This window comes from Meriones unguiculatus, chromosome 16 (genome assembly GCF_030254825.1).
Source record: "Meriones unguiculatus strain TT.TT164.6M chromosome 16, Bangor_MerUng_6.1, whole genome shotgun sequence".
NCBI lineage: Eukaryota > Metazoa > Chordata > Mammalia > Rodentia > Muridae > Meriones > Meriones unguiculatus.
The window spans coordinates 64,842,503-64,863,399 of NC_083363.1; the positions used below are offsets into that span (position 1 = coordinate 64,842,503).

Below are 20,897 nucleotides of genomic sequence, written 5' to 3' on the forward strand. Positions count from 1 at the left end.
AACCAGGATGTGGCCATGGAATGGTTCTCCCACAGCCTGCTTCTTGCTTTACTGGCCAACAACAAAAATGAAAGGGACTAGCCCCTGCTCAAAGCAGCCAGTGAAGTCCAGAGAGAGGCACATGCCTGACAGATGACTAGCCAATGAGAGGTGGGGAGCAGGCTGTCAAAATAGATTAGAGTCTGAGAAAGAAGAATATACTTTCATTCACTTTAGATCTTACTTAAAATTCTAGAGAATGAAAACATCTATACACATATAAACAATAATACTAAGACCTACAGGGCTATGTACAGAGAACCACATGTATGGATAGTATATGTCTGTTTTTGTTTTTGTTTTGTTACCCTGACAAATACAAAGAAGATCAACTTGGAAGAAGAAAGGCTTGTTTCTGCTCAGAGTTTCAGAAGTTTCCATCCACAGTCACTTAGCACTGTTACTTGGCCCAGAGAGGGCAGCACATCGCGGTGGGGTACAAGGCTAAAGAAATTGCTTCCTCTTGGCATCTGGGAAGTGGGAGGGGATATTTAGACCCAAATTAGAAGAGAAACCTAATTCATAACAAAATGTGAGGAAAGCAAATCAGATGATTTGCTACCGAAGCCAGATAAATAAAAAGAACAAAGTAACAGTTTTCTATTTTCATATTTAATTAAGGCATTTATCTATTACACAGTTCTATTCAGTCTCAAGGTCCATTCATTTTATTTTTATTTTTATTATTAAAAGATGCTTTTACTAGGATTTAAAAATAAAAACCCCTGAGTGACAAGCTATAAAACTGTGCATCTGCCCAGAGTAGGAGACGGGGAAAGAAACAAGCTGTTTGAGTTAAGCCAGTATGTAAGTCAGCCACACTCACATAGCAGACAAGCAGCCACATGGTAGGAAAAGGAGCTTTAGGGAGAGGGAAAGGAAGCTCAGAGAACCAGAAAAGGTATACCTAGGCCCTGGCTGTGCCCAAATGAAAGAGAAGAAAATGGACAAATTACAGCCTTCCTGAGTTAGGACAAAAAGGTTATGGTGGCTCTGAAGCAACTGCTCTAGGGATAGGAATTCTGGGAACAAAAAGACATTATCTCATTAAAGGGTAATTATTATTCTCTTTATCATGGCCTAAGGTGAACATGCCTTCCTTAAGGGTGGTCCCTTAGCCAGGTGAATGACTTGCCCAACTGGAATGTTAGGTCTATACCCAGAGCCAGTGCTATGCTGTTTGGACTTTCAGCTTCTACCAGTGTGAGCTAAACCTTTTTACTGATAAGTTAGCCAGCTGTGGTGCTTTGCGATAGCAGTACAAAATGAACTGAGACATGTATTAATTTTGCTCAAGAGATTGTCACAGCTGGCCAACGTGGCACACACCTGTAGTCCTGGCACTTGGGAAGGCAGAGGCAAATGGATCTCTGTGAGTTCAAGGCCAGCCTGGTCAAAGCTACACAGAGAGACCCTGTCTTGGAGCTCCACAAGAAGACCAACACGGCCAATTAACCAGGGCCCAGAGAGGCCTGTGGAGACTGAAGCATCAACCAATGACCATGCACAGATTGGACCAAGGCCACCTTAGAAAGATGTAGCAGATGGACAGCTTAGGCTTCATGTGGTTACCTAGTAAGGGAAGTGGGGAATGCATTGGACAAGGACTCACTTGCTGGCTTTTGATCACTTCTGCATGGTGGGACTGCCTTTCCAGGCCACAGAGGATAAGAACATGCTCAGTTCTGGTACAAGTTGATGAGCTGGGGTGGATGGGAAAAAGAGCTCCCCTTTCCTGAGGAGAAGGGGGAGGAAGGGAGGGTGTGACTGGGAGGAGAGAAGGGATGGGGCTACAACCAGGATGTAAAATGAATAAAAAAATAAATGAATTTTCAAAAGAAACCCTGTCTTGAAAAACAAAAAGATAGATAGATAGATATATATATAGATATAGATAGATAGATAGATAGATAGATAGATAGATAGATAGATAGATCTTCACAACTTAATCACTTTTTAAAAGGAGCACTTCTGAATAACTGTTCCAGTTTGCTTTTTTGTTGCTCTGATAAAACCCTGACCTTTAATCCTAGGACCCAGGAGGCAGAGCCAAGTGAATCTCCGTGAGTTCTAAGCCATCCAGAGTTACATAAAAGATCTTGTCTGAACAAAAAAGAAAGGAAGGTTGGGAGGGAGGGAGGGAGGGAGGGAGGAAGGAAGGAAGAAAGGAAGGAAGGAAGGAGGAAAGGAAGGAAGGAAGGAAGGAAGGAAGGAAGGAAGGAAAGAAGGAAAGAAGGAAGGAAAGAAGGAAGGAAAGAAGAACCACTTTAGACAAGAACTGAAGCAGAGACCATGGAGTAACACTGCTTACTGGCTTGATCCCTTTGTTTTGTTCAGCCTGCTTTCTTATTCTGCCTAAGTAAAACTACCTGCCCCAGGATGGCACTGCCCATAATGGGTTGGGCCCTCATACAACTGTTAGAAAAATCTTAAATGCCCCACAGATACACCCTTGGAACTGCCAATCTGATGGAGGCAATTCCTTAGTTGAAGTTCTCTCTTCCCATGTGTGTCAAGTTTGGTAACTAAAGTTAACTATGCCGATAGTTACAATTACTATGAAGATTAGATTTCAACATGTGAATTGTAGAGTACACATTCGGACCATGGTATATCATCAAACACAAAATTAGTCATTTGAGGGATAATATAAGAGAAGCGAAAAAATCTAGGATGGTAGTGATCTGGCTGACCTGATCTGGAATTATTTCTTTTTAAAAATTTTTCAGTGCTCCATCCTGGGGCATTCTGTGGAAGACTCTCTGTTGGTATATGTTTCTAGCTATTTTATTTAGGTTCTACCACCCTTCTCCACTCCAATCCCTTCCAATCCTCAACAGTAAAGAGGCAGGAAAGAAGGTTAGAAGAGAAAGGGGATATAGACCTCTTTAGACTATTTCCTGCTGATTTGGACTGTCAGGTTCCTTGGGGCACGTCCATTCTCCCTTGACAGGATATCTCCAACTTCTTATCTCTTTGCTCATGACCACTTAACAAACAGTAACAACAGCAACCAGGAGCAGCAGACACTTTCTTCTTCAAAGTGGGCTCCTGCTCCTCTTGGGGCTCTTTGAATTTATGCCCTCCCAAGAGTTCCCAGAATGCCAAATGTAAATTACCTGCAGCTGGCAAAAAAAAAAAAAAAAAAAAAAAAAATCACACCCTTGCTGTTGCATGAGGCAACATAATCACCTGCTGTGAAGAAGCTTCTTATCCCACATCTGGTATTAAAACAAAAACATATTCACATAATATAACTGGATTCTAAAAGAAACCAAAACTCTCACTTCAACCATCCTTATCATACTGAATGGAGAATCTAGTGAAAGAGGCGTTAGCTACAAATACATCATAGACTGCAACTCAGGAATGACTTTTTTTTTTTATCAGAAAATAACAACACAAACTTCATTTTCTATTTTGTCAGTAATAAAAATTTGAATTTCTGTTTACCACATTGACTTAAAGGAAGTACAGCCCATTAAGTGAAAAATATTTGTAATATTTGTGGTTATAAAAAAAATCCAAACAAACAGAAAATGGAGATGCTTAGCAATTCCTTGAGGCATGCAAGGAATAGTATCCAAGCTCTGTCCTACCTCTATCACCACAGCTCTACCCTTCAGGTTTCTCCTTCATTTTATCTCCAAGCTCATTCCATGAGACTGGATCTTCCAGATGGCATTCAAAGTGGAATGATAGATCCTGGGAAGCTTACAGGAAGAGATTAGGAGACCAGGTGTTTCCTGTGTCCTGAAACTACTGAGAAGTAAGAAAGAAATGTGTAAGGAGCTGCTTGAGAAGGATTCTCATTTCTCTTTGGATTTTATTGAGGATCTGATTGCAGATTCACTGTTAACTGTTTGCAGGATAAATACCTATTTACCATATTTCAGAATTCATCTTGTGCTGTCAAAGATGATTTCTAAAGCCCGGGAGGGAACATTCAGATGGAAGGGAAGAACCCAGTATCTTACTCTGATCTTTAGCCTTGGCTTTAGGGTATTAGAAGCTTGTACATTGAGCTAAGAATAGTCCTGCTTTTTCACTTAGTGTGCACGGCCTCAGAATAGCTTGGCAGAAGTTCCTGCCCCAGCAGCCATGTGAAGAGAGACTGCAGCTCAAATCTCACTGAGAGTCAATTGCTCCTGCCAGTGCGGTCAACAAAATCTACTTAGATCTCAGGAGGCTGGCTGAAATCCCAATTAAACTGTTTTTGTTTTTGTTTTGTTTTGTTGGTGTGTGTGGAGTGTGTGGGGGGAGGGAACTTTCAATGAATGAAACACTCATTTCAGTGAGTTTGAAGCACACACGTTTCAGGTGATAATGCTCAGCATCCTTGTGTGGGTGATCCTTACAACCAGTGAGAACTGTCCTGTCCTTAAATGGTGACTATTATTCCCTTCTGTCTACTCTGCACACTGAGACATGTTAACACATGGGACTCACTTTTCCTCTTCAATGAACACTTTTACACCTGTCTATCCAGTACTTTGTTTGACCCCAATATGCAGCTTTTATTGGCTGTCACCACTGACAGGTGATCAAACTTCACCCACAAGGCTTTTCACAATGCTGTTGATTATAGGTAAAGTGGAGACTTGGGTCTTCCAGAGATCTGGTGGGCACTTTCAGTAGCAGTTCAGGTAACAGGCCTGAAAGCCAAGGAGTAGCAGTTAGTTATTTTGGAAACAAGCCAGGCAGTGAGGCCAGTGGGGAAAGGCCCAGCAGCAGCTGACCTGCTACAGCTAACTTCAATGTGGGGGAGGCATTCTCTTGCCCCTACAAGGTCTTTTTATATGCAGTGGTAAGGATCTGACAGCCAAGAGCAAGGACTGATTATAGAGGAGTTCAGCACCTCTTGTGTATTACACTGAGTAAAGTGGGGCTCAGTTTCCAGGTATGGTAAGGCATGTTGTTATTTGCTCCCTGTCAGGAAACACTGGACACCCCGCCCCCAATTACTGCCATTGCTACTTATGCTTGATTTGGATGACTACAAAATGCCAGCAAGATATATGCTCCCTTTTCATTTGGGTAATAGGTGAGACCCACCATCCACTCCTGTGTTTTAGTCTGTTTTCTGTTGTAACTGACTATCACAGTCTGGATAAGTTATGAAGAATAAAAGCTTATTTATCTCATGATCTGGCACTAGCTCAGCATCCAGTGAGGACCCTCTCCTGGGTCATAGCAGAGCAGAGAACTAGACAGCATATGGTGAAGACAGTATGTCTTCCAGGAAGAGCTACTGCAATTATTCTCATAACCCATGTATCCATCCATCAGGGCTGAATCATGCAGTAATACAGAGCCCTGCTAACCCAGTCACCTCCCAAAGGCCCTGTCTGCTTCCATCTCTTGCTACCATCAACATGAGTCTGAAAGGGAACTTAAAAACTACAGCAGCCTACTCTTTGAGTCAGTGTTTTGGTATCTGCTAGGTAGGAAGTTGTATAGATCAGGAAATTTTGGGTTATAGAAGCATGAGTGTCCTCATCTCTGGTAAGTGGTTTCCCAGATGACATCAGTGACCCAGGGTCAAGGTTCCTTATATAATATCCTTCCACTGCTCAGGATTAAGAGGCTATAACTTGTATCCTACATATAGAACATGGAAGAGGTAAGTTATAGAAAGTCTGTTGCTCCAGTATGGAAACTCTTAGCTTAGCCTTCCTTTTACTGAATGACATTCAGCTACCATCTTAAGCTGACCCATGAAAGTTAACTATTGTGTGACAGACTTTTCCTGAGAAGATTCACAACACACCCCAATGGCAGACAAAAGTACAGATATCACCAAAGTCCAACTTGGTGAAAAAAATGAGTTTTATTTTGTTACTACAGGAGTATGGGTGAGGGGATACTTACAGGAAAAGAAATGACTCAAAGACAGCTGCATCACCAAAGTCCACCCTGGCACAGATGACAGATCACATCTAGAGCACACTGCACAGCCTGCAGGCAGCTTAGCAGGTTTAAGAATAAATATCCTTTCCTGTGACTCAGCTAGTCTTTGCCTCTTCCAGGTTTCCTGGCGTGTTGCAGAGTCTTTGAAGTTTGTCTTGTCTGAGAGTGACCTCAGACAAGTGACCTCTTGGAGAGGGAGGGGCCAAATAAATCTGGTTAGTTGCAGGGACTTCCTAAAACTGTTTTGAATTATTCACTTCCTGTCTTAATGAGCTTTTCTAGAGGATGGAATGATTCAACATCAGAGGAAACTGTTATACAATAGTAACCTCTAATAAACAGCTGATCAGCACTGCAGTATCCGGAATGAGCTCCAATCCTGCAAACAAGGCCATGGTCTGCACAGAGCAGGTCTCAATAAAGTTCATACCCTTTGCCAGAAACACAGCTATACTCATGAAGATTTGTGCCCAGAAGCCTCAAGACTCTAGTGTTATGACACATAGAAATTGGGAGGTAATACATGCATCTCACTTTCTGTACTAAATTCTGGGAATGTAGATTTTAAATTTATTTGTTTGTTTTTTGAAACAGGGTTTCTCTGTGTAGCATTGGCAGTCCCGAAATTCACTCTGTAGATCAAAGATCTGCCTTCCTCTGCCTTCTGACTGCTGGGAATGCTACACCATCACCCAGCAGGAATACAGAATATTCTAATTGTATGAAGTAAGGATTCTTCAGAATCTTTTTTATCTTGCAGATAATCTCACACAGCAGAGAGACTAAAATATTATTCTAGTCAGTTATTCTAAATTTTTGCTTCACTAAAAACATTTCAGTAGATTCCTAATTAGCTTTAACTTTCAGTTAGACACAGATTAGAGATATTGGCGAAGAGATTTTCAATTGAGGGAAGTCCTTACTATGTATTCCAGACTGGCCCTGAATTTGTTTCACAGCTCTCATTAGTCTCAAACTCTTGGTTCTTCTGCTTTAAACTCTGCTGTGCTGGGAATACAAGTAAGTGCTACCATACCTAGACTAACTCAGAAACTTTATATAGAAAAAGGAAAGTACATTATATATGACAGTATCATGAAAATGATATTGTGCCTTACTTGATGACTGTTAAATACAATTTTACCACTGGAAGAAGATACTTTTCAAACATATCTTTGCACAATGCAAAATATAAGAACAGATTAGTTTTTATTAGTCAGATAAGGAAATATGCAGCGTATGACCAAAGTATATGAAGCTTTGAAACAGTCTGATTTCCTTGGCTTTGCATGTTGACAGCAGACCTTCTGTTCCATAGCTAACATTTCAGCTGTAGTTTAATCCTAAAGGAACCTTAAATTGCCAAGCTTTTAAAACTATCTCTAAGACATGAAAACTCATGTAGCCTTGTTTCATTTGTGAGTTTTGCTAAAAATTATTCTAGCACACAATAATAATAACTTCAACTTGTCTGAAGTAGCCATGTGGATTCATGACCTTAGTGTAAGCTCCTTCGATATTGAAAGCACAGTCTGTAACTCACATTTGCTGTGAACAGCTGAACCCTCACAATGTGAAGATGGCCCTTGTAAAGTCAGTTTATCCGGTATCACCCAACACTTAAAAAAACATTCGTGGGTTTTTATTTTCGGCAAGTAGCCCTGGCTTGTTATGCAAATATGTTGCCCATGCACATTCTGGCCATTGATTTTATGGGAGTGGTGGTTGTGTTGTTATTATTGTTTTAAAGACTGTTCTTGTCATTCACTGAATAGACTTTGCTACATTTCAGTACAATTGTTTGTGGTGGGTTGTATCCCGAGGTTTGAATTTTGTCTTGTTCTAATAGGTCTATGGTGAGTACGTCATACAGTGATAAATTTCTTTTTTCCCCTAGGACATATATAAAAGCAGAAGCTGGGTGTAGTGGTGAAATCTGTAATCCAGCAATTGGAAGCCTAAGGCAGGATTGTGCAATAAAAGGTTAACCTGAATTCATAGAGAAACTCTGTCACAAAAAAAGAAAGAAAATGGAAAAAGAAATAATAATGAACAACAAAAAAGCAATATCTATATCCTTTTCTACCTAAAATATGAACATTTGATTAATCTCAAAACTCAAAGCCAATGGCTTAAGCATCTTAGATCTGGGTCTTTAGATTCTACTGTAGTTCATGTTCCTGCAGTAGTGAGCACTGTACTACCCGGTCTCCTTTCACACTACATTTTATTGCTAATACCAATGGCACAGGATACAGTAACATTAATAAAAACTAAACATTAATAAAGCCTAAACATTAATAAATACTAAATCTCACCTGGTTTGTTAGCTATAAAGGGAACTTCTCACAATTTTATGCATGTTTGGGGGGGGAGAAAACACAACATGATAGCCTTTAGGTCTCAGAGTGAGAGTCATGTTGACTTTAGTCCTTGGCTATCTGGCCTCCTGAGTCCCACAGGTAATGCAGAATGACCCAGGTAGATGCTGTGCACTCAAAGAGTCTCCATCCCCACTGAGGAATTCAGAGCCCACAGTACTTGAATATTATAATAGGCCAAAGCAAATAAGCTTGTGCAGCCATTGCATTGGAAAGAAACCTCACCATTATTACATTAGACAGTAAATAAAGCCACTATTGGTCCTTTGGGAAACACATCTCAATTTTCCAAGACTCTCTGCTGTACAGCATTTTTAGAAGACAGGCCAAGGAAGGAAGGGTGCCAGTGCCTCTGCTTATAAGATGCGCAGGATATGAGTGTTCCGTAGAGAACCATCTCTCAACAGGAACAGTATCTTCTTCACTGCCCACACAGCCTCATAATGTGAATGAGCTTATAAACACCTTCTCCTTTTCACAGCACAGCTGTGTCTGGAGAATCCTTAGGAATACTATATCACGAAAATTTGCTCTCTTACATAAAGAAATAGTGTTCTCAACCTTCCTAATGCTGAGACCCTTTAATACAGTTTTTCATGCTGTGGTCACCCACAACCATAAAATTATTTTCATTTCTACTTTACACTATAATTTTGCTACTGTTATGAATCATGTTTATTGTAAATCTCTGTGTTTCCCAATGGTCTTTGATAAGCCCTGTGAAAGGATTGTTTGACCCCTAAAAGAGTTACAACTCACAGGTTGAGAACAACTGAAATAGAAGCACAAAGTAGTGGCCTATTAGGTTCGAGCTAGTTCAGTGTCAATTACAATTTATGGAATTACAAATCAAGTGGTCCTGGACAGCTGTTAAATTGTCCTTTCCAATTTAGGTGATTTCAGTCTGCAGAGCATCTTCATGTGGGTTCCCCCATAAGTATGATACAAGGCTTAGAGTAAAAGGGCATTTGAGAAAGAGAACCCAGGAAGCCTGGTCAATGGGGAAGAGGAGAGAAATGGAAAGTATGAGTATCAATTTAAGGTGTGTTATCAAGCAGATAACTACTAGGAACCTTAACTCACTGGAGAAATCTAGAATTACCTGAAGCTGGAAGGAGCTGGGATATTTATCAAACATTGAATCTCATCCACCATGGTTTAAGGCAACTCTAGGAAGTGCTCGAGTCCTGCATTTGTGCCTGTATTTAGGCAGACTGTGTTGACCAGTGGCATTTCAGGTAGTAGACATGCCTGGGAATGGTGCCACAGGAAGGGCTGGGTATCAGTGCACCTGCTCCCCAGGCCCAGGGCCCAGCATCGAGGACCAGCACCCCTTTAGATTTTCTAGACTCTTAGACAGCTTTGCATCAAGGGGAACCCTGCAAAGTTGCCAAGGACTAACTAGTTTAGATGGGGTTTGTTATTGTTGTTGTTTTGTTTTGGTCTGGTTATTTGGGTTTCTTTTATGTGAGTGTGGTGTATGAGTATGCCCACACATCCAGAGGCCAGAGGAGGACTCAGGAACCCTGCTTTCTAACTCTCAGCCTTCTTTCCTTAAGCTTGAGTCTCTTACTGAACCTGTGCCAAGGCTAGCAGCCAGCAAGCTCCAGAAATCCTCCCGTATCCCTCCACATACGCATGCAATGCTTCAGTTAAAGTTTACAGGCATGTATATGACCACATCCAGAATTTAAACGAGTGTTGGTATCTGAAACCAGGTCCTTAGGTTTATACAACTGCTCTTACCCACCTAGACATTTCTCCATGTCCTCGGATGGCTTTTAAAGGAAGTAACATTACAAAAGAAGGCAAAGAATCCAGAAAGAGATGATGAGGAAGCTGAGTCAAGAAAAGCTGCTTGAATGTAATGAAAAACACTGGCTGTAGAAAGGAGCATAACAGGGAAGAGGAACTAGGAAAATAGCTGGAATCAAAGAGCTATGGGCACTGGGGGGACCACCAAAGGAAGCCATAACCTATCTCAGAGGCAATAGGTTACAGGTTTTGTGCTGCAGTCAAAGGATAGTAAGCTGATATACACATGTCTCTGGCTGTGGCACAGAACAGTGACTTCAAAGCACAAACAATGTTTGTTTGTTTGTTTGTTTTTTTAGATCTTGGTATCTTAGTGCTATGTATGTAGTTTAAATTTCTTCTATTTTTTAAAAAAGGGCTACAATGTATTCAGCAGCCTGGCAAGATGAAAAATTTCATTTTAGTCATCACTATGACATTGCACATATTCTTAAAAAATAATAGCAGTTTAGGCACATACAAATCACTGCAGCAATTTGGTCCAGCCCCAGCTTGGAAGATGTACTAGTTTAGGGACCCAACACTAGGACAAAGATACGCTCACAGTGGAAGAAACTGAAAGTGTTGTCTGAATTGCTTTAGACATAGGCCTTCCCAGCCACTGTTTCCTTTCGTGATCTGTCTCCTGGATTTCCCCCTATCATTCAAGTAGTCTCACACCCAGCTGCCTTTGAGTAGAGCAAGGGTATCAGAGAAACAGAAAGAAGGGGACACAGAGAAAGTGAAGCTCTGGCCCCATTCCTTCCTTTTAAGGAGAAAGACCCATCTACTCTTTTATACTTTTTTCTTACATGGTATTATTTGAGGTTGCCCATAACATGACTTGGCAGGCTCAGCAGTGTTTGGGGATATGCAAAATCCTTGATTTGCCAAATCAGGTGAGTATGAGTGTGTATGTGTGAACATGTTCTTTATTTAAACTTTGAATTGTGGTGTAGCTGTCTTCATTTGAGTTCTAATGCTGAGATAAGGATTTGAGCATAAACATTCATTTGGTAGATGTCAACATTGTGTCCCCCATGGTCACTGGAACAGAAGCAACTTAAAAGAAGGATTTATTTTGACTCATAGTTCTGGCAATGAAGTCTACCAATAAGTAGGAAGGTATGGCAGCTGGGAGTGATCAGTCCAGGACAGCAAGAGCCTGTAGCCTGGCTTATTCACATTTGAGCAGAAGAGGAAACAGAGTTCTGGTAAGAACCAGAAGAGGTCATCATCTTCAGGACCCACCCTAGCACTCTACTAGCTAGATCATAGTTCTTGACATCCTATAACTCCCAAAATTAGCTCTGCTGGCCAGGGACTAAAGCTCACACTCATGGTTCTGTGGGAAACACTTCATACTCAGATGTACTTGTTGGAGCTCTCCCCTCTGGTGTCGATCGTTGGAAATGAAGCCTTTAAAGAGGTGACAAACATGAAGTGAGGCCTTGAAGACAGAACTCTACTCTGATAGAACTGATATACAGAGTCAAAGGGATGCCAGGAATGTCTGTGCAGAGGAAGAGCCATATGAGGGCACAGTGGGAAGGACAGAGGCTTCAAATGGACTGATGATACCTTGACCTTGGACTTCTAGCCTGCAGAACTATACAACATGTTGTTCAATCTCTCTAATCTATTCTGTTTTAACTAACAAGTAAATTAAGACTTGTGGGTGCTGTAGGGAGTATAGGAGAAGAGTAATAGGTAAGAGAAAGAAAAGAAGGTAACCAAGGGCCAAGCAAGAGGCAGCTGAGACTAAGTCTGCTGGGGAACCTTCAGAGACATACAACATTCTCCAGAATTGGTTCATGAAGCATGAAGGAGCTGAGGCAGTTGTCAATAGGCTTGTTTTTAGGTTCATTGGTGCTTAACTTCCTAGTGCCACTATTCTGCTTCCTGGGATCCAGACACCTTCTTTTAGCGAGGAGAGGCACTAACAAGGGTAAGCAAGGCTTGGGATGGGAGGCTCTGGCAAATGAGGGAATGAACAGTCTAGCTAATGCCGCTGGCTAAGATCCCATAGAAGAACGTGGTGGGTGCTGACAGCTCCCACAGTAATCTGAATTAAGTAGCAACACTGTCTTCTTTGAAGCTACTTTGCTGTTTATAAATTAGCACAGGTTTTAGACTGGAATCATCATTAGCATTGCATTTGTGCCCTCTGCTCATATTAACTGGATGGGAAAGGTAATTTACTGATGTTCCCCCTGCTAGTTTGTGTTATTTTGGGAATTCCTCTGTAAATATTATGGGCATCTTGAGGTTTAAGGGTCCAAGGTACATCAAACCTCATGTATGTGTACAACAGGTTTTTTTTTTTTTTAATTTTTTATAAAGCCAGGGGTTTCTTGGAAGAGAAATTGCACAGGGGCAGCCGTAGTTGACAGTGTGGGAGGCCTGATATGCACACTGAAGAGCTTGAGGGCCCTGGCCTCAAGATGCCTCAGCTGGACCCCGAGCTTTGACATTAGTCTCCAGTCGCTTCTGCTTGTCAGTGTCTCTCTGTTGGGCATTAACAGCTGAGGCCATGCAGCACCTCAGGCAATCCCAGACCAGCACCTGCAGGTTCCTCTACACCCGACCTTTCCCCAGCCCACTATCTGTCTTGTCAATAACTCTTACTAGATATAGGTCTGTTTCTAGATTTGACAGTTTCAGAGAGTGCACTATTTTACTTAGTGGAAGAAGACTTGATTTTTTTTTTCTTTTCTTACTGAATTGGGCCATATGTATAGCCCAATGAGAAGAGTGGGAAAAAAGAAAAAGAAAGACACCAAACAAACAAACAAACAAACAACTATCAGAGCTTCTATCTGAAGGATAAGCACTCTGGTGTGGCTCAGCTGTGGTCTGACTGTGTCTTCTCAGGTTCCTGTACTGAAATTTAACCAGCAATTGTGAGAATGGAGAATTAATCTGACCATAGTGCCAAGAGGCAAGGCTGTTGGCCAGTGATTAGAGTTGGTTAATAAAGGGGAGCCATCACAATTGAATATTGGTGGCCTTATAATAATAGGCAGAGACCAAAGATACAAGTACATTCTCTATCTTTTTGCCACATGAATACCTTGTGACACCTTAAGATTCTGTCAAAAAAAATGTCAGTGCCAGTGTGGCTCCTCAACTGTAAATCAAGGCCATGAGCCAAAATAAACCACAAGCACTCAGCTTTCTATATAAATAGCAATAAAAATGGACTATAATACATCAATGTAACCAAAGCCCTTGTATGGAGTCTCAAAAGCCACTTTAAAACTACATCTTCTCCCTCAACCTCTTTGGAGAGAGCACTTGGTTTTGCTTATGATGGATTATTTACTGTCCTCTGTATTTCCTATAATTTTGTGGTTATGACCTAAATATTTTTTTTTAATTGTGACACTTTTTTTGGCACAACCATGACTTCCTCCAAGAAGTTCTGGGATAGAATGAGTAATCCATGGATGGAAGTGGGTTTCTCATAAGAGACTAAGGAAAGTGTCCTCAATTCCCCAGCCTATGATGCTCTGGGGGAAGAAGCTGCAGCAAATAACCCTACTGAGGCTTCCTTCTTTCCATGTGCTCAGCATTTTTTCTCTCTCCATGTACCTGAGCCAGTACATCCTCTGTCTTCTCACCTTAGTATGTGGCATCTTCATTTTACCACAGCTCTCCCAGAAGCTTCTCTAGTGTTTAGTCTGTCCTATTAGGAATGCTCCAATCATGACCCCTCAAAGGTACCCATCCCTTAGTCTCTGGAATTTGTGACTTTGTTACATGTTGCAAAAATACTTTGCAGGGCTGAGTTAGGCATAAGCCTCCAGAGGAAAAATGATGGTGAATTCTCCAGGGCACCTGGAGAATTATGAGTCCTGAGGGAGGGTCACTCTCTTACTTACTGTTCTACTGCTGTGAAAAGACTCCATGCTGAGGCAGCTTATAAAAGAATGTACTTAATTGCTCACAGTTTCAGAGGGTTTGTCATGCCAAAGCAGGAAGCATAGGAGCAGGCAGGAGAACATCGTGCTGGCATAGTAGCTGAAGTAGAGACTGGGCATGGTACTGGATTTTGAAATCTCAAAGCCTATCAAGAGTGACACACCTCCTCCAACCTGGCCAGACCTCCTTCCTAGCCCTTCTTAAACAGTCCACCAACTGGGCATCAAACCTTCAAGTTTATGAGCCTATGGAAAGGGGGCATTCTTATTTAAACCACTAGCCACCTTTCCTGGCTGCAGGGAAAGAGACTTGAGAGTGGAAGCAGGGTCAGAAACATGAACCATTGCAGGTTTTGGAGTTGAGGAAATCACCACCAGCCAAGGAAAATAGATGTCACCTAAAAGCTAGAGAAGGCAAATACAAACAAACAGATTGTTCTTCAGAGCCTCCGACTGGTGACACAGCCCTGTGAATGTTTTGATTTTCGTTCTGGGAGACAGACAAATACTGATTTCCAATCAGTTTGTGTTGCATAGTCTTCTAACTCGTGGTGATTTGTCAGACAGCAACGAGAAACTCACACACCTTCTAGTTTGGCGGTGAGGAGTGCCTTCTGCACCTCATGATCCCTGGTCCACCCCTACCATCATATGACTTTATCAAAATAGCAAAAATGATAAAGACTCAGTACCTTTGTTAAGAATTCATTGTAACAATGGTGTTGTAGGATATTAAAATCAGCATAAATTCTATCTCTTGGTTGTATTGTCCAGACACCTTGCAAATAGTCCACATTTGTAGGACATACCATGCAAAAAGTCAGTATTTCATATTTGTAGGAATTATCATACAAAACATTTCAGCTACTTTCAAACATTATAAGCATAGACACGTGTAAATGGTGATCTATAAAGAGAGTCCTATTAATGTCTTTCTCATTAGGGTGTATTGGCAGTATACTTAACAAGTGGAAGGACACCTGGGTGACAGCTTGCAATGACTAAAGTGTTCCTAGTGACTTCTAATACAAGCTGACTCTGCTTTTTCACTAGAATTTTTGGATTTTGGAATATTTGCATGCATACAATGAGATATCTTCAGGATGGAGCTGAAATCTAAACACAAAATTCATTCATGCTTAAGATACTCAGAGACCTAAGGTAATTCTCTGTTGTTCTTTATGCACCTGAATTTTGACTGTGACCTTCAGATGAAGTCAGAAGTAGAGTTTTCTACAACATCATCTTAGTGCTCTTAATAAAGTCTTGTATTTTGGAGCATTTAGACTTTGAACTTTCAGATCAGTGATGACAACCTGTAGTTCATATCTAAATATGTTTACATTTAAAACTGACATTTTGTTGGGCATGTGGTACATTGCTTATAACTCAGGTATTCAGGCTGAGGCAGGAAGATGGTGAGTTCGAGGTCAATCTAGACTACAAAGCAATGCCTTTTTCGTTTGTTGTTGATTTTTTTTTAAAAGGGCAACAACAACAAAGAGAAAAGAAAACTAAAATAGCTACTTATAGTTCTCTTTTCTTTCATGCTTTTTCTTCAAAGCATTATTATCTTCCCACTTTGAATGATATGTCAATGAGAGACTCTAGGGATCCAAGAAGATCATCCTTACCTCTAATCAGTTAGACTATCATACAGACCATGAATTACTAGACAATAAGGCATTCTTGGCTGCATGACCCCACGAAGGTTCATAGAATGAGGGGAACCCCCCAAAAAAAAAACAGAGCTTGGACAGTGACTTTTGGACAGTGATGTCTAGCCAGATAAGCCCAGGCCATCAGTTATTAAATTACACAGGCTTTTTCTTCAAGTCTTTAGTCTCAAAACTTTCAACATATTGACATTGCTACTCTGAGCAGAGTACTGCAAACAGCAAAGTCATAAGGGTTGTGTCATGGTACTCCTAAAGCAAAGTTCCGAAGGACTTACTTATTCTTCAGTGAAGAGTGGGACTAAGGAAGGACCATGTCTGCCAGTGATTTGGTTGAGATTTATGTTTTAAAAATCCTTCCTATTAAAATATGGATGCAAGTGGGAGCTAAATAGACCTTGGCTAGTTGGAACCCTCGTTCAATGGAAATCTCTCTCAATATTTTTGGGAAAAAATGTGAATCTTGTAAATGTTTTTGTTTGTTTGATTTTTAAAGAAAGGCTTTTCCTATGTGACCCAGGATGGCCTTGAGCTTGTTGTATAGTTCAGGCTGACCTGGAAATAACAAACCTCCTGCCTCAGCCTCCCAAATGCTAAGATTACAGGCATTAGCCACTTCTTGGATAATTGTATTATCTCTTTTAAAAAGCACTTTTGGTAGATAGCTTTGATTTCAGAAACATCCCACTTACTCTGCTATTTAGTAGTGGCATGGTGACTCTGAAGTGCAGAGGGCCCCAGCAGCAGGAAAGGACCTGTCTCCTTACAATGCTATGTTTTCTAAGGTGACTTATCAGTTTGCAATGTATGTGTTCCTTAGATTCAACTTATATTCCAGCTGATAGGAGTTTTAGTTTCTTTAACCAACATGGAAATGTAATTTTTCAGAAAAGCTCCTTCTAGGATGTTCTGATTAATTGAGGATTGATTGCGGCTAACAGAAATGTTGCACACATGGTGATCACCTGAAGGTGGAAATTCTAAGTAGAAATCTTAGCTTTTCTCTTCATATTGCTCTTGTCCAAAATGAATTCTGCCCTGCTTCTAACAATGCAAAACAATATGATGTCTAAGCATTTTTATTTTTTGGACCAAGTTAGCCTTTGAGGTTTAAGGCTTCATTGCAGCATCTACCACTACTCTAAATGAGTTTTATAAAATGCACACTGTGAGAGTGGTAAGTGCTGAGCATACCCAGCTATCTTCAACTCTGTAGGGCTGCTTTGTCCCTTCCTTTAATTTAAATAGTTAGATGTGCATAGATGTTTCCAGAAGCCCAGATAACAATTTATTTAGAAGTAGGAGAGTCACATTGATTGTATGTAGGTGATGTCTCATATGGGAGAGAGTTTGTACAAATGATTTACAGTAGTTATTTGTTTGTGGTATTATGGGTAAAATCTGGGGGCTCATGCATGCTAGTCAAAAGCTCTTCCACCGAGAGGTCTACACTCCAGCTAGTCACTGAGAAAATGTCAAGTCCTAATGTAATTGTTTCCTCTTGAGTCTAAAAGAAAATGAGACAGAGCAGGTTGAGTAAGAAATTGCCACACATCTTAAGAGTCATACAACTGTCCTTTCATACATCCATAATCCCACTAGAATTTGTTCTGAAAATCTTTCAGCCCTTTACACATCTCTTTGCCAATGCTTACAAACTTTGCTCTCTTTGGCAAATTTTTAGGAAGGTGGAATGTCCATCTGTCAGGATGGACTTATAAACTATTCTGCCTTGATCTGGGGTTGAACAGGAAAATCAGCTTCCATCCCTGCCCTCAGGGTGTTTAGATCCATCCAAGATGGATGGCACAGTTAAAGAAGACAGTCTCATTATTTCAGAGGACTATTTAAGGCTGCAACAGATAATTTTCAAGCAAAAAGTCACTTGAGGGCAGAAACTGTCACTTGATCACTTGTGAGCCTCCAGGAGAATCCTAGCTTGCAGTAAGTTGGCTATAATGAACAGGAAATGCACACACACACACACACACACACACACACACACACACACACACACAAGTTATATTATAGGGCTAAATACTGATATTATGTGGTTGAGGCAGGGGCTCATGCCTCACAAAATAATGTTGACTTTTTTACTTCTGACACCAGCACCTTAGAATTAACTACCTCTAGATACTCAGGTTAGTTTTGATGTTCCATTCTTGTTCTCTTTGATCATCCACATCCAAATAGCTGCTGAAACCTCTGCAGTACTTCCTCTCAGTTCTCCTAAATAATTTCCTCATCCATGCTGTCTACTCTAGTAGAGTTATTACCTCTTTGAGTAACAATAATTTATGCCCATTCTTCTTAACCAGATACTCTTGGGTATATGTGCCAAAGGAGTTTGCTGATATCTACTTTTGACTGCCTCATCTCCTGACCGCACCCTGGGATCCTCACCAGCATCCTTAAATCCACTTGAGCAGGAAGACCATTTGTACTCTCCTCTTACCTACTACCCTTACATACATTTCTCTTCCTAGCTGAATTCTAAAGACCTTCCATGAGGAACTTCTGCCTGTTTTCACCTCCAACATCCTACAGTTAATATTACTCAGGGTTTTCAGCTGTAAGAAGAGTAAGTGGCTCTAGTCACCATAAGTAGGACGAAAGAATTTATTAGAAGGATGCCAAGTAGTACTAAGTAAGTCAAGATTTAGAACCAAGTGGGTTAGCAGCTGCTGAAGGAAATTGCTGGGTTCATTTCCATCGCACCCTTCCTTCTCACAACAGCAACTATTTACACACACATATATGGTATTAGTTCACATATTAGGTATTGCATGTCATCTACTGATTATTCATAGCAAGTAGAAGGATGTTTGGCAGCTACATGGAGACACTATACGATTTTGTGTAAGATACTTGAGAATCTGTGGGGTTTTGGTATCCCAGTGGGTGAAAGAGGTCATGGAAATAACCACTTGTGAATATGAGGGGCAACTGTACTATCTGAGGCCCACAGAATCTAATGGCTTCAAGGTTTGTCATCAGACCATGAGCCTCTGAAGTCTGACTGCAGGTGCATCCACAATCTTACCTTACCAAGGTGGAGCTGCTGGAGGTTTTGAATAGAAGTCTCAAAGAGGAAGGGACAGGGAAAGGGAATTCCCAACTACTTCTATTCTGAAGGGAGGCAGAAATTGGTATGACATTGTGACGCACATTGGGGAGTGTAGGGTGAATGAAACAAATAACTTTATAGTGAGCAGAGTTAAACAGAAAGTTGTTATGACAGAGCTAATTGTAAGATAACCTTAGAAAATAAATTATAGGAACACTGATGGGATTTTAAAGGTTTATATTTTTCTCTTTCAATAATGAGTTATCAAAGACATTTTAATGGTAAAAGAATGAATACACAACTGAAATAGAATGCAGAACTGTATACTGTGTATGTTTTTCGATAAAACAAGCTTTAACAACTCTGTCCTCCATGGTAGGCCTTGCAGTGGCTTGAGTGGTAGCCCCAAAGATGTATTTGCTTATCGCATGTGAGTTTGACCCTAGTTAAAAAGAGGTCTTTGTAAATGGTTAGACCTTCCTATGTTAGAATGGACCCCCATCCAAGCATATGCCTTTAGACAGAGGGAAGAGGAATGATGGTCTAGGACTGGGGACTGGGCATGTTAGCACAGAGTAGGAAACAGACATCAGAAGGAAGCTACACAAGCCATGAACAGCCAGAAGGGGTAAGAAAAGGGTGTTCTCTGGGGCTTTTGGGACTTCAGAGTGTGGAAAGGATAAACTGATTTATATTGTCTCATATAATTTGTTAAGGTAGCCCCGGAATCTCAGTATAGGTCTTTTAGAGCTGATTACCCAGCCTTCCTAGGAATAAGTGTTCCAATCTTCTGACATGTAAAGACAGAAAGATCTATGATGATACTGTGGTGAGCAATGGGGGAAGTTTTTTTTTTCTTTCAAAGAGAGAGCACAAAAGAAAGCAATTTTTAGCAAAGTTAAGATGACACTGACACCCAGTATGAATATGAGAAAACATGCATGACTCTGAAAATGGAAGAACAAGAGCTGTGGAGGCAGGCACACACAGTTCTGCCCCAGCTTTCGCTGTTCAGTTTCTGAAGATGTGAAATGGGCATTAGAGTTGATAGATGTCGAGATTCAGAAATAGCACTACAGCAAGTATTGCTGGGGTATATGTAAATGTCAAGATCCTGTAGTGGAAATGGAAGGGAAGGTGCAGTTAAAAATTTAAGAATCATGAACATCAAGAATCATGTTTTGACTAAATGGGTTTGCGGGTTGGTTATCTAACACCCCTCTGCTTACTTTCTAGGGTGGTAGGTGGCTGGGAGGTGGGTCAAAAAGAGATCAAGATGGCATAAGGTTTCTTCTGTGAGCTGAAGTAGACGATAGATAGGCCAGCGGCTCTCAACCTAGGCATGGAGATCACTTTGGGGGTAGAATGACCCTTTCACAGGGGCTGCTTAAGACCTCCTGCATATTTACATTACAGGTCTTAACAGTGGAAAAATTACAGTTGTGAAGTAGTAACGAAAATAATTTTATTGTTAGGGGTCACCACAACAAGAGGAACTACATTGAAGGGCCATCGTATTAGGAAGGTTGAGAACCACTGGTCTAGTTGAAGCCAGAGGCCAGAGGATGAAGAGCAGGCTTGGGAAGGAAAAGAGGTGATCTAGCCTTCAGGGAGTGCATATAACCTGGAGTTCCTTAAGACTATAGCTTAACTGGGAAGCAGCATACAAAAAAATGGCCTTTCATATTGCAGGTGCCAGGGAGATGATAAATGATAAATCACTTGCCCTGTAATCATGAGGAGCAGAGTTTGGATTCCCAGTACCCAGCTAAATGCCAGGTATGCAAACGGCAGAAAGTGGAGACAGGAAATTTCCCTAGCAATCTGCTTAGCGACAGTAGCAAAATCAGAGAGATATAGGTTCAAGTGAGAGCAATCAGGGAGAACACCAGATGTCAACATCTGGTCTCCCTAAACACCAGCACACATGTGTGATCATGCATTCATATATACATACCACATACATACAACATAAAAAATTCATCTCAAAACGAAAACAAAAGGCTACATCTTCTTTGGGAATACTGCACTTAGATGCTTGCAAAGACAACTTCTTACAGGGAGTCAGAGACAGGCAGGCAGAAAAAGTAAGGAACAGAATGAA

At 40.9% G+C, this 20,897-nt stretch overlaps 1 pseudogene; it reads left to right on the forward strand.

The window, feature by feature from the left end:
- The window catches only part of LOC110540402 (small ribosomal subunit protein uS8-like), a 142,850-nt pseudogene extending 131,279 nt beyond the window's left edge, over positions 1 to 11,571 (forward strand).
- The last annotated feature ends 9,326 nt before the right edge of the window (positions 11,572 to 20,897 follow it).